The sequence below is a fragment of the Gadus chalcogrammus genome, chromosome 23 (assembly GCF_026213295.1).
Source record: "Gadus chalcogrammus isolate NIFS_2021 chromosome 23, NIFS_Gcha_1.0, whole genome shotgun sequence".
In the NCBI taxonomy this organism is placed as follows: domain Eukaryota; kingdom Metazoa; phylum Chordata; class Actinopteri; order Gadiformes; family Gadidae; genus Gadus; species Gadus chalcogrammus.
In genome coordinates, this window is record NC_079434.1 from 1,019,225 (window position 1) to 1,034,145 (window position 14,921).

Sequence of the window (14,921 nt, forward strand, 5' to 3'; positions counted from 1 at the left end):
AGGTAATGGCAAATGCGCGGTTACGTGCAGTGGACGGTATACTGTTTTGGGGGCTATATTTTGAGCGCCCACAAGCCATATAATTCGACGATGTTGATTGGCGAAATTATGTACTGTTCTGCTTAGCAACCGAGGAACTAGTCTTTTGTCGAAAATGCTTATTAGATTTAAGGCAAGGCAAGGCAACTTTATTTATATAGCACTTTCCATACACAAGGCAGACTCAAAGTGCTTCACATATAAACATTGTCATACAATAAAATAAAATAACAGATAAGTAAAAGAAAAACATATGCAAAGAAATGGGTAAAATAGAAAAAGGCATTTTAGTATTAAAATAGAAAATAAAAGCAAAGTTAAAAAAAAAGCTTTTTAGAAAGTGCAATGTATTTAAGATTTTAGCAGAAAGCTATAGCAAACATAAAAGTCTTCAGTCTTGTTTTAAAGGTGCTCAGAGTTGGGGCAAGTCTTAAATCCTCTGGGAGTTTATTCCAGCTATTTGTTGCATAGTAAATAAATCCTGCTTTCCCATGTTTTGTGTTTACTCTAGGTAACAGATTGGTCTCAGAGGATCTTAGTGGTCTAGAAGGCTGATGTAGTGGAAGCATATCAGTTAAATATTTTGGGCCTAAACCATGTAGGGATTTATAGGTTTGCAACATGATTTTAAAATCAATTCTCTGACCTACAGGAAGCCAATGTAACGATTTCAGAATTGGTGTAATATGATCAAATTTTTTGGTCTTTGTTAGAACTCTAGCAGCAGCATTCTGAACAAGCTGAAGCTTCCTCAGAGTTTGTTTTGGGAGACCTGTAAGGAGACCATTGCAGTAATCAAGCTTACTAGTGATAAAGGCATGTACAAGTTTTTGTAAGTCTTCGGTGGACATGAGCCCTCTAAGTCTTGCTACATTTTTAAGGTGATAATATGCCGATTTTGTAACTGATTTGATGTGACTGTCAAAATGTAAATCTGAATCCATGATAACCCCTAGATTTCTGGCTTTGATTGAGGTTTTCAGGGACAGAGAGTGGAGGTGTTGGGTTACTTTAAGCCTTTCCGTTTTAGAACCAAATACAATTATCTCTGTTTTGTCCTCATTTAGTTGAAGGAAATTTCGGCACATCCATTCCTTCACTTGCTCAATGCACTGGCACAGCAGATCTATGGGCCGATAGTCATTTGGTGATAGCGATACATAGATTTGCGTGTCATCAGCATAGCAATGATGGTCAATATTGTTATTTTGCATGATTTGCCCTAGTGGGAGCATGTAGATGTTGAATAAAGAGGGTCCTAAGATCGAACCTTGTGAGACTCCACATGTCACGTTGGTTGATTCTGATACAAAGTCGCCAATGGAAACAAAGTAGTTCCTATTTTGTAGGTAGGACCTGAACCAATTTAAGACAGTGCCTGAAAGCCCCACCCAGTTTTCTAACCTTTCCAGAAGTAATGTATGGTCTACAGTGTCGAATGCAGCACTGAGGTCAAGTAGCATTAGTATTGAGGTTTTGCCAGAGTCTGTGTTAAGACGGATGTCGTTTACAACTTTAATAAGGGCGGTCTCAGTGCTGTGCAGGGGTCGAAATCCTGATTGGAAGGTGTCATAGCACCAGTTGATGCCAGGAAGTGATTTAGTTGCTGGAGGACAACTTTCTCAATGATTTTACTTATGAAGGGTAGATTTGATATTGGTCTGTAGTTGTTAATAATAGAGGCATCTAGGCTCCGCTTTTTTAAACAGGGTTTAATAACTGCAGTTTTCAAAGCTTTTGGGAACTTGCCTGACTGGAGAGAGTTGTTAACTATCTGCAATATGTCTACTGCTAGGCAGTCGAAAACATTCTTAAAGAGGTTGGTAGGTATAGTATCAAGGCAACAGGTGGATGGCTTTAGTTGTGTCACAGTTTCCACAAGATTTTGAGAGTCTATAACATTAAAGCATGCCATCCTTGCCACGTAATTTTTGCCTGAACAGGGTGGTAGTCCAACATTTTTGTTTGACGTGGAGATATTGATGGCGCATCTGATACCTTCAATTTTATCAATATAAAAAGCTGCAAACTCATTGCATTTCTGCGTGGAATGGAGATCAGGTGGAATTTCTGTTGGGGGGTTGGTCAGTCTGTCAACAGTTGCAAATAGGGTTTTTGCATTATTAGTGTTGGTTTTAATGATATTGGAGAAAAATGTTTCTCTAGCATTTTTTAAGTCTAAATTGTAGGCACGGAGGCTCTCTTTATAGATATCATGGTGAATATGAAGTTTTGTTTTACGCCAGATGCGTTCAACCTTCCTGCATTCCTTTTTCTGTGCTGTTACAGAAGCAGCTTTTCTCCAGGGTGCCTTTTTTCTTTCCAGAAATCGTTTTAACCTTATAAGGTGCAATGACATCTATGACTTTCAAAATTTTCAAATTAAAGTTTTCTACAAGTTCATCAGCAGAACATGGGTTTAGAGGTGGTAGCAAGAAGATGGCCTTTTTATAAAGTACATTAGAATCTTCATTGATATACCTTTTTTTGACAGTGTTTGATTTTGTCTGTATGTCGGGAATAAAATATATGTTAAAGAAAACACAAAAGTGGTCAGACAAGGAAGGATCAGTCACAGAGAGATCAGAAACATTGAGGCCCTTTGTGATAACCAGGTCTAGAGTGTGCCCCTTACAATGAGTAGCCTCTTTCACATGTTGAGACAGTTCAAATGTGTCCAAAATGGCAAAAAGTTTTTTTGCACACTTGTCATTCAAATCATCAGTATGAAAATTGAAGTCACCAGTTATAACTAGACAGTCAAATTCTGTGGAGATGCTAGACAATAATTCTGTGAAGTCATCGAAATAAATTGCAGAATATGTGGGTGGCCTGTAAATAATTAATAGGAGAACTCTGGGGGAGCATTTCAATACAGCACTAAGGTATTCGAACGATGGAAAATCACCAAATAACATCTGTTTCTCCTGAAATACATTTTTAAATATAGCAGCAACCCCTCCACCTCTTTTTCCAGATCTACATGCATCAAAAAAGTTATAGTTGGGAGGAGCTGTCTCTATCAGAACGGTTGCACTGTTAATTTGTTCCAGCCATGTTTCAGTTAAAAACATAAAATCCAGTTTAGAAGTGGTAATAAAATCGTTAACTAAAAATGATTTGTTATTAAGAGACCTCACATTAAGTAGAGCCATCCTGATGGTGTTGTTGATAGGCTTTAAGGTTGTTTTTGGTTTGGAGGCAATAGATATGAGATTTGTGAGGTTAGCAGTGTGTCTAAGTTTCCCTTTGTTTACTCTCTTAGTGGTTACAGCATGAATGCAAAAGTTGCCCTGCTTTGACGTAGGCAACCTTGGGTTCAGCAGATTATGTGAAACTTCCTTTATACTGTGTCTACGGCTGAACCCTTTTTTGTCTCAGTAATACTCAGGACTACTATCAGTATAGGGGGGGGGGGGGGGTGGGGCGCCATCCTCTTGGGAGTTATCAGCCTGTCGCCAGGACATGGCGATGCTATCAATGACGCAGATATTCCAACATATTCCAGTCTCTTATATTCGGCTGGAAAATCGCAAAGGGAGGAGACATTGGGGCTGGAGAGATAGCTGTGGGAGAGATGAGGCTGGAGGTCATCGTCGATGAGGTAATGCAGAGGAAGAGGAAGGGGGTGGTCGTTCCCCGCCAAGCCAGCCAAGCCGGCCACCCCCCTCCGCACAGTGTTGATGGTGTAGGGCGGGCTATTGTCTCTCTTCAAGGTCTGTGGGCTGTCTGCAATCTGTGTGTCAGATAGTGGACATAGAGAACATTTGTGGGGGGGGGGGGAGGCTGTAGTCTCGCTTCTTCTCAGCTCGCCTCAATGGCGACTGGTTATTGTTCCGTCTCTGTCCGCACTGTCTGTCCGGACGCATCTCGGGGCTCAGGGGTGCATGGGTGGCAGGCGCGTTCGTGGACTCTTGAAGTGGCAGGGTTAATTTCAGTGACGGGCTGATACATGTCTTCTTCTCAACCTGTGCTCTGATTGTGGCCTGTGCGTCAGACCAAGGCTGTGGGCTGTCTGCTATCTGTGTGTCAGACAGTGGCAGAGTAGTTGTGTGGGGGAGGCTGTAGTCTCGCTTCTTCTCAACCTGTGCTCTGATTGTGGCCTGTGCGTCAGACCATGGCAAGATTGTGGCCTGTGCGTAAAGCGAGAAGAGAAGATTGTCCCTCAACAGTTTTGAGCCTAACCTGTTTGGGTGTAGGCCATCTGCTCTGAAAAGATATTTGCGCCCCCAGAATAAGTTGAAATTGTCAATAAAGTCCCTTCCTCTTTCATTGCAGACTCTGGAAAGCCATGTATTCAGTGCAAGTAGACGACTGAATCTGTTTATTCCCCTGTCAACTGTTGGTATGGGTCCACTGATGGAAGACTTGATGTGTATTTTGTCCAGTGTATCCAATAGATCAGTGTAATCCCTCTTCAGAAGTTCTGACTGTTCTCTTTGAATATCATTAAATCCTGCATGCACAATAATCTGTGAGATTTTGGGGTTTTCCAATATGATTTTGGCTAGTTTATGGTTGATATCACTAATATGGGAAGATGCATGTTTTGATGTTCTTACCGGTTATATCCTTGATAGTTGAGTCTCCTATAATCAGAGTGTCTGGTTCATCTGCTTTCTCTGAGATGGGCCCTTGTTGGACGGTGGCAGACACATGCGCAGCCCGCCTCCGTGGCGACTGGTTGTTCCGTCTCTGTCCGCACTGTCCGTCCGGACGCATCTCGGGGCTCAGGGGTGCATCGGTGGCAGGCGCGTTCGTGGACTCTTGAAGTGGCAAGAACCGGTTCTTCAGTGGCAGGGTTGATTTGAGTGACGGGCTAATCCGGTTGATACATGTAACTTTAGCTTTGGGTAGCTAAGCATTTGGTGTTGACACTTGTTGTTGTGGTATGTATCACTTTGGTATGTTGCTTTGGCTTAGCGCCGACTCTGTGCCAGTGAGACGCAGCTGGAACCGTCTCTCTCTTGTTCAGCTTCGGTAAGGATACAGTGTAGCTTTGATCATCTTGCTGTATCTGAGTGAGCTCAGCAAACTCACCCATCGGCACTGTATCCTGTAGGAGTCCTTTGGATTTTTCTACTGCTGCTAGTCTCGTTTCAATTAAAGCCAATGTCTGTTGCAGTTTGGCGCAGTCTGTGCATTTCCCAGTCTCCGTGCCTGAGATATCCGAATACGGAGGTATGTTGGCGATAGGAAAGTCCAAGGCTTTTTCTGCGGTCTGATCCGGGAGTAAAAAGTGCCAAAATGTATTGTTGAATCGAGCGATTGAGGACGACGGAAACAAACTATATACTGTTAGGTAAATAAAATAAGATAAAGTAGATCTGAACGATGAATTAAGTAGTTTTTTCCAATGCCTAGCGGAGCTTCGGGAAACATGACCTCTCTCTCTGCTCTCTCTGCTCTGAGAGAGCAGAGAGCAGAGAGGTTAACTCACTTACTTAGTTAACCTGTCTATTAATCACATTTTAGTCATTGTTTTCCTCTGTAGTTTTAGTCTAGTTTTCTAGTTTTTTTTAGACGAAAAGTCCTTACATTTTAGTAAACTTTTAGTCATTACTTTTAGTCAGAATGTTTTCTCTTTTAAACTAGTTCAATTAGGCTAACCACCTATATATGGACACCTGCTAAGTTGTTCTACTCAAATAGAGTACTAAAGTGAAAACGTCACGTTGTCCTGCAACCGGATTTTCAGTTCTAAACAACCGATCGAGAGATGGCGTTCTCCATTGTTTCTTTCAAAATTAAAATAAATCGATTTCAAGAGGTGAAAATCACTACCAATCGAAACATGTCGTTCGTGTATTCCCCTGGGGTATTAAAGGAAAAGTTTGTAAACGTTAGTTTAGTTTAGTTTAGTGAAGACAATCTATTCTCAATATTACTTACATCATTGGTAAAGCAAACTCACAAATCAATTCGCACATTTTTTTTTCCTTTTCTAATATTCTTTTTGACAACTTCAGACAGAAGGCGCAGCATCCAAGACATTTCTGAACTTATGTTATGGCGACAATTAAAATACATTGAAGGACATTTGCAGCATGCTAATGCAATACTTTGGGGGGAATTCATTTGAACTAAGTCATTTAATTTAACATAATGTAGGATACCCACCTCCGTTCAGTAGGACGCCCTCTTAACTTCTCCAGAAAGGAACGTATACCGCGCAGAGTATGCTGCGATCTTTATAGGTCCATGGCTGGCACGCGGTGGGTCTCAGTGTAATTTGAGAAATGCATCCCTGCCAGGCGATTTTCATTGGATTAGGAAATTATGGGCGGAACTATTTTGTTCCGCCCACGGACGCTCTGGCATCTACGGATACGAATACTTTTGCTACACGTTTACCACCTAGACGTGTTGCAAAACTACCTGCAAAAAATCCCAGAGCTGAGACTTGCAGGAGCAGATTCGAGCAGTTGTAACAATGGACTTGTGCTCACTCATTAAAATGCTGAATCAACATAGCGTTCTTTATCATTTTATTTGTGAGGACATTTTTCACAGATGTGCAACTTCTGATGCATTAGTTCAAATTTGGGTTTACGAATGCACAATTTGGGCATGTTCTCAGATTATAAAACATGGGTGTGCGAATGTATTTTGCCCCAACTGCGCTGCAATAATTGTAGCAAAAGGATTTGTGCACCTGTAACGCCTCATGCCCACTGCACCCTCAGTCAAAGGACTGGGAAGGAGTGGCTGACGGATGGGGGAGGTTTCCAGGGTCGTCAGAACCCGAGTAGTGTCACAGTGCTTAAATTTGCATACGTTATCTGATTGGATGACGGATCCGTCGCTGCCGAAAAAGTTGAAAATGTTTCTTTTTGACGGAGCCTTCAGCGCACGCGTTAAGGAACAGACGTGGGGACCCAAATGCTGGACACAGGGAGATGGAGACGGAATAAAGGAAAGGGGTTTTATTCCGTAGACAGGCGAGTAGTCGGGCAGGCAAGGGTTCGGTAACAAGCAGGTAGTCAGACAAGCAGGGATCAGGAACCGGCGGAATAGTCAGACAGGCGGGGATCAGGAACCAGCGGGGTAGTCAGAACGGCGGGGATCAGGAACCAGCAGGAGAGTCAGACAGGCGGGGATCAGGAACCGGCAGGAGAGTCAGACAGGCGGGGCTCGACGAGGGACGGGTAGTCAGGCAGGCAGGGTTTCGGTAACAGGCAGGCAAGGGGACGACGGCAAGCGGGTAGTCAGGCAGGCAGGGGTTCGGCGACCGGAGAATACTAGAGAGGGAAGGAGAGGGTTACTACAAGGACAGGCTACTGCTAATGCTCGAGAATGCTGGTTGGACCGATACTACCTAGGTAGACGTAACAACGAACTGGCGCCGGCTGATAGGAAATCCCCGGCTGAAGTAGGGACGATCATTACGGATAATTACGTCCAGGTGCGGGAGGTCCTTTTATATTAAATTGGTATCTCATGATAAAGTTAAAAAGGTGATCACAAACATGAGTAACTTCATAATCTTCATGCTGCATTAATCAAGAAACATCAGAGCTACCTGTTAGAGCCAATCACTTACTTAGTTAACCTGTCTATACAAACCAAAATATTCCCAGAAAGCTGGAAAACTGCAATAATTACCCCTGTTTATAAATCAGGAGACAAGGACATAGCGAGTAATTATAGGCCTATTGCTATCCTCCCTGTTGTCTCAAAGGTTCTGGAGAAAATTATAGCTGAGCAACTAATGGAACATCTAGAGTCTAACCAGCTGCTTCATCCACAGCAGTTTGGGTTTAGACAGAAATACTCAACTGAAACAGCTAATTGTTATTTGCTTGAAAACATAAAAGCTTCAATGGATAAAGGAAATTGAGGCAGTGTTCCTAGACCTAAAAAAGGCCTTTGACACGGTAAACCACAGTACTCTAATGAACAAGTTAAAATCGTTCAAAATGTCATCAGAAGCTCTGCAGTGGTTTGCATCTTACCTGGAGGGGAGAGAGCAATGTGTCAGGGTCAATGGGGTCAGGTCCCATCTGCGTGCCAACAGCATGGGTGTACCGCAAGGGTCTGTACTTGCTCCACTGTTTTCTATGTATATCAATGTCCTACCAAACTGCTGTCCGGGGTCCAACTGTCAAATGTATGCTGATGACACTGTTATCCATGTGTCCAGTAAAACACCCAGCTTAGCAGGTGAGCACCTCACACAAGCATTACTCAGCATTTCAAAATGGCTTGAGCTGTCTCAGTTGACCATTAATGTGAAGAAAACCGTCTCTATGTGCTTCTCCATCCGTAATAGGCCTATCACCGATGTTTTCGAGGTACGGATCAAAAATGAATTAATTGAATCAGTAAATGAAGTAAAATATCTGGGCATCATCCTGGATCAGAATTTAAAATTTGTTACGCAAATTAAGTATGTTGCAATAAAGGTAAAACTAAATCTAAACTGTTTCCGTTTCATAAGAAAGGACTTGTCATGTCAAACGGCCAAATTATTTATGCACGCTATGATATTTTCTCATTTGTCATACTGTATCACATCCAGAGCCGGACAGTAACGGAGTACATTTACTTGAGTACAGTACTTAAGTACAATTTTGAGGGATCTGTACTTTACTCGAGTATCATTCTTGGGGAGTACTCACGACTTTACTCAAGTACATTTGAGAGGCAAATATTGTACTCTTTACTCCGCTACATTTCTATCCATAACCGTGAGTAGCCGTTACTTCAAATAAAAAAATAAAAATTTAAATCCTCAATTTGTCGTTTCCCTCTCAAACGTGATTGGATTGTGCAGGCACCACTGATTGGGACAGCCAATCAGCAATCACCTTCAGTTTTCTGCCAAAGTCAACCGTCAGATTAGATGAGAGACGTTATAACCATGGACTAAACAATGGAAGAAGCCGGAGCAGGTCCGTCCCAGGGATTTGTAAACCCGTGGCCTCACCTCGCCAGCCTATTCACATTTTCCGAACAAGTCGGTGATAGTTTTCGTTTTAAGTGTTTAAGTGTGCTATGTTTACCGAAGCAGAATTTCATCACTGCCTACAAAAATTCCACATCCAACTTGCGGAAGCATGTCAAGGTACGTACAGACAGGATTACAAAAGTGTTTGAATACATGAGATATGTTACCCAAAGTCTTGTATTTGCCTGACCTAATATTGCAGGACTTGTTAGAAAGACAGAAGGACCTAAATACTTTGCTCTACTGGAATCTACAGCGAGCTAGCAAGACCGCGCACACGAAACAGACGTGGTCCAAACCAGACCGGGTTAATCCTTCCAGGCTATGTGGAGTGAGTTTGTCTGTCATGCATGTGTCTAAGTGTGTCAGTAAATAAGGAATATGATGTCTAATACAATGTTTGTAGGCAGCAGTCCTGTAAGTAGGGGTGTTAAGTCTAAGATGGTGCCTTGTGTTATAGTCATGACGGGATGCATTTTGAGTGAACATGTTCAGGAAATAAGCAGGGAGGTTTTTGTTTAACAACTTGTGGTAGAATTTCAGGCACTGTATTATGTAGTGTTACGTATTTTAAGAATCTAAGCTACCCACACATGGACCCAATGGAGCAAGACCTTACTGAAGGCTGTAATACATACTTTAGCCACAGAAGGCAGCACCACAGACCAGGCGAGAAAGCCGAGGGTTATCTCACATCGGCTCCCCCCACTACTTCCGGACCGCGCTGGTCAGACCATAACAGCCTACAGATCCACATTGTCTTCAGAAACTCCCGGTAGCAATTGGACAGGGTTAGGTCTATTGATCAGCTAGGAGTCGCTCAGCACGTGTTTAGAATACATCTTCAATCTCTCTTTGCTTCAGAGTATCAGTTTACCATACCGAAAATACTTTATACAAATAAAGTCTCTTTAAAGCTATTCCTTTGGATTCGAATACTTTCCCTGAAGAATTACGCAATACCGCTTCCTCAAACCTTCAAGAAGAGCATCAACAAGTGGCTTGCAAAATCTGAGTGACGGTCTGGACTTTTCAAGCTTGGTTTTGAGGGTGGTGATTGTCGGGAGCAGCCAGCCCATCTGAATGTTGACTTCACCTTGTAGTATGTTCAAGGACTTCGCAACTGGACTCATGGTGGTGACATATTCCCCTAAAAAGGCTATGTCAGCCGGACTGTACCTAATAGAAACAGAAGAAAATAAACAAACACATATTTCCACAAAATGTATACAGAACCACTGTGCAATGCTGGACATTTATTAATTTGTTTAGGTACCTACAGCAGATAATGTGGTAAGCATTATTCTAACAAATAAAGAACACAATTATACATTAACATAAGCTACTTACATTGGAACATTGAGTGCAGCACAGACCGTTCTCACAGACCCCTGTCCTTGGTCTTTAATGATTCTGACCACACGTTCCACGGCCATGAAAGACGAGTTCCATCGAGTTGAATTAGGCTGTACCAAGTGAAGCTTACAGTGTTCCTCTACAAGGTTGCCTATGTCAAAACATGGCAACTTTTGCATTCCTGCTATAACCACTAAGAGAGTAAACAAAGGGAAACGTAGACACACTGCTAACCTCACAAATCTCTTACATATTTCCTCCAAACCAAAAACAACCTTAAAGCCTATCAACAACACCATCAAGATGGGTCTACTTAATGTTAGGTCTCTTAATAACAAATCATTTTTAGTTAATGATTTTATTACCACCTCTAAACTGGATTTTATGTTTTTAACTGAAACATGGCTGGAACAAAATAACAGTGCAACCGTTCTGATAGAGACAGCTCCTCCCAACTATAACTTTTTTGATGCATGTAGATCTGGAAAAAGAGGTGGAGGGGTTGCTGTTATATTTAAAAATGATTTTCAGGGGAAACAGATGTTATTTGGTGATTTTCCATCATTCGAATACCTTTGTGCTGTATTGAAATGCTCCCCCAGAGTTCTCCTATTAATTATTTACAGGCCACCCACATACTCTGCAAATTTTTTCGATGAATTCACAGAATTATTGTCTAGCATCTCCACAGACTTTGACTGTCTAGTTATAACTGGTGACTTCAATTTTCATACTGATGATTTGAATGACAAGTGTGCAAAAAAACTTTTTACCATTTTGGACACATTTGAACTGTCCCAACATGTGAAAGAGACTACTCATTGTAAGGGCCACACTCTAGACCTGGTTATCACAAAGGGCCTCAATGTTTCTGATCTCTCTGTGACTGATCCTTCCTTGTCTGACCACTTTTGTGTTTTCTTTAATATATCGTTTATTCCCGACATACAGACAAAATCAAATACTGTCAAAAAACGGTATATCAATGAAGAATCGTATGTACTTTTTAGAAAGGCCATCTCCTTACTACCGCCTCTCAACCCATGTTCTGCTGATGATCTTGTAGAAAACTTTAATTTGAAAATTTTGAAAATCATGGATGTCATTGCACCTTATAAGGTTAAAACGATTTCTGGAAAGCAAAAGGCACCCTGGAGAAAAGCTGCCTCTGTAACAGCACAGAAAAAAGAATGCAGGAAGGTTGAACGCATCTGGCGTAAAACAAAACTTCAAATTCACCATGATATCTACAAAGAGAGCCTCCGTGCCTACAATTCTGACTTAAAAAGTGCTAGAGAAACATTTTTCTCCAATATCATTAAATCCAATAATAATAATGCAAAAACCCTATTTGCAACTGTTGACAGACTGACCAACCCCCCAACACAAATTCCACCTGATCTCCATTCCACGCAGAAATGCAATGAGTTTGCAGCTTTTTATACTGATAAAATTGAAGGCATCAGACGCGCCATCAATATCTCCACTTCAAACAAAAATGTTGGACTACCACCCTGTTCAGGCAAAAGTAACGTGGCAGGGATGGCATGCTTTAATGTTATTGACTCTAAAACTCTTGTGGAAACTGTTACACAACTAAAGCCATCCACCTGTTGCCTTGATTCTTTACCTACCAACCTCTTTAAGAATGTTTTTGACTGCCTAGCAATAGACATATTGCAGATAGTTAACAACTCTCTCCAGTCAGGCAACTTCCCAAAAGCCCTGAAAACTGCAGTTATTAAACCCCTTTTAAAAAAGCGGAGCCTAGATACCTCTATTATTAACAACTACAGACCAATATCAAATCTGCCCTTCATAAGTAAAATCATTGAGAAAGTTGTCCTCCAGCAACTTAATCACTTCCTGGCATCAACTGGTTGTTATGACACCTTCCAATCAGGATTTCGACCCCTGCACAGCACTGAGACCGCCCTCATTAAAGTTGTAAACGACATCCGTCTTAACACAGACTCTGGCAAAACCTCAATACTAATGCTACTAGACCTCAGTGCTGCATTCGACACTGTAGACCATACAATACTCTTGGACAGGTTAGAAAACTGGGTGGGGCTTTCAGGCACAGTCTTAAATTGGTTCAGATCCTACCTACAAAATAGGAACTACTTTGTTTCCATCGGCGACTTTGTATCAGAATCAACCAACGTGATGTGTGGAGTCCCACAAGGTTCGATCTTAGGACCCTCTTTATTCAACATCTACATGCTCCCACTAGGGCAAATCATGCATAATAACAATATTGACCATCATTGCTATGCTGATGACACGCAAATCTATGTATCGCTATCACCAAATGACTATCGGCCCATAGATCTGCTGTGCCAGTGCATTGAGCAAGTGAAAGACTGGATGTGCCGAAATTTCCTTCAGCTAAATGAGGATAAAACAGAGATAATTGTATTTGGTGCTAAAACGGAAAGGCTTAAAGTAACCCAACACCTTCACTCTCTGTCCCTGAAAACCTCAATCAAAGCCAGAAACCTAGGGGTTATCATGGATTCTGATTTACATTTCGAAAGTCACATCAAATCAGTTACAAAATCTGCATATTATCACCTTAAAAATGTAGCAAGACTTAGAGGGCTCATGTCCACAGAAGACTTACAAAAACTTGTACATGCCTTTATCACTAGTAAGCTTGATTACTGCAATGGTCTCCTTACAGGTCTCCCAAAACAAACTCTAAGGAAGCTTCAGCTTGTTCAGAATGCTGCTGCTAGAGTATTAACAAAGACCAAAAAATTTGAACATATTACACCAATTCTTAAATCGTTACATTGGCTTCCTGTAGGTCAGAGAATTGATTTTAAAATCATGTTGCTAACCTATAAATCCCTACATGGTTTAGGCCCAAAATATTTAACTGATATGCTTCCACTACATAAGCCTTCTAGAACACTAAGATCTTCTGAGACCATCTGTTAATTATCCCCCGAGTAAACACGAAACATGGGAAAGCAGGATTTAGTTACTATGCAACAAATAGCTGGAATAAACTCCCTGAGGATTTAAGACTTGCCCCAACTCTGAGCACCTTCAAAACAAGATTGAAGACTTTTATGTTTGCTTTAGCTTTCTGCTAAATCTTAAATACTTTAGCTTTATTTTACTAAAATGCCTTTTTAACTCACTTTCAATTTTACTTACTAAAAAGCCTTTTTAACTTTCTATTTTACTCATTTCTTTGCATATGTTTTCTTTTCTTTTTTTAATGTATAACAATGTTTATATGTGAAGCACTTTGAGTCTGCCTTGTGTATGAAAAGTGCTATATAAATAAAGTTGCCTTGCCTTGCCTTGCCTTGCCTATAAGCTCAGCATTTTGAGGAGACCTTGATGCTTTATTCCAGAGTGCCTGACACTTAGAAAAGGCTGATCTGGACAATTTCTTGTAAGCTTCTGTCGTATTAGCCTTATCAACATCGACTGTGGAAACTAAATTTAGTAAATGACATGCACACCGATGATGTTTCGGCAGCTGATACTGAAGCCCATCATCTTCCTCCAGAATGGCTTCCACATCAATGAGTTCCACCTCCTCTTCACCATCAGATGCATCACAATCTTCTCCTACTTCTTCGATTGTGCCTTCTGCAACTAACTCTTCATTGTTATTTTCGTCCTGCTGACCAAAGACACGGAACGCTTTGACGAAATTTGACCCGTTGTCTGTTGTAGTTCTAACAACCTTTAGACTTATTTCATACTCGGCATGAATGTCGGTCAAAACAGCTGCCAAGGCATCGAATGTGTGGGATTCTCTTAGTTGACGGCAAGCAAGGGCAGCTGAACGGCGTTCAAAACTGCAAGGATCGAGCCAGTGGGCTGTTACACCTATAAAGCTTCTTCTCCTGGCCGTCCAACAATCAGTAGTGGTGGCAATGTATGGTACCTCTTTCATTACGTTCTTGAGACTTTCTTTCATTTTAGATGTAGCTGAATCAATCTTACGCCGCACAGTTGTGCGGGACATGACAGCACTTCTCGGTTGCAATTCTACAATAAGGTCTTGAAAGGATGGTTTCTCAACCAGGGAGAAGGGCTGGAGACCTTGAACGATGAAGCGGAGGATAGCCTGATCAACCGTCTTCTGAGACACCTGCTTGGTCTCCAACAGCTTCATTTGCTTCCCCTTGAAGCCTGTTCCACCATCCGATGGCCTCTTGCAGGCTGTTGAAGTCAGTTTGGAGTATTTCTCCATATGTGTCTCATGCCTTCTCTGTAAAACAAAGTATAATATTTCAGTTTACACTATATAAAACTAATAAATATTAGGAAAGATTCCCATCATATAGCCTACATAGCAGTATTATTAATTATGAAGTGCTGGTTGTTCATAATTTTCCGATGGTTCCAGACTAACTTTTTAATTGGTTTTACTGGTGCAACTAACTTTAATTTACGGGGATCAGCAAACAGGGATGCAAACACATGTATAGTCAAAAAAGAGAGAGGTAATTGAAGCCCTCGCCCCGCAGATATCCATATAATCAGGATGCTACTGAGGCACACATGCACACTGCCTCACACACGCACAGTCTCTAGGTCCCTCTAC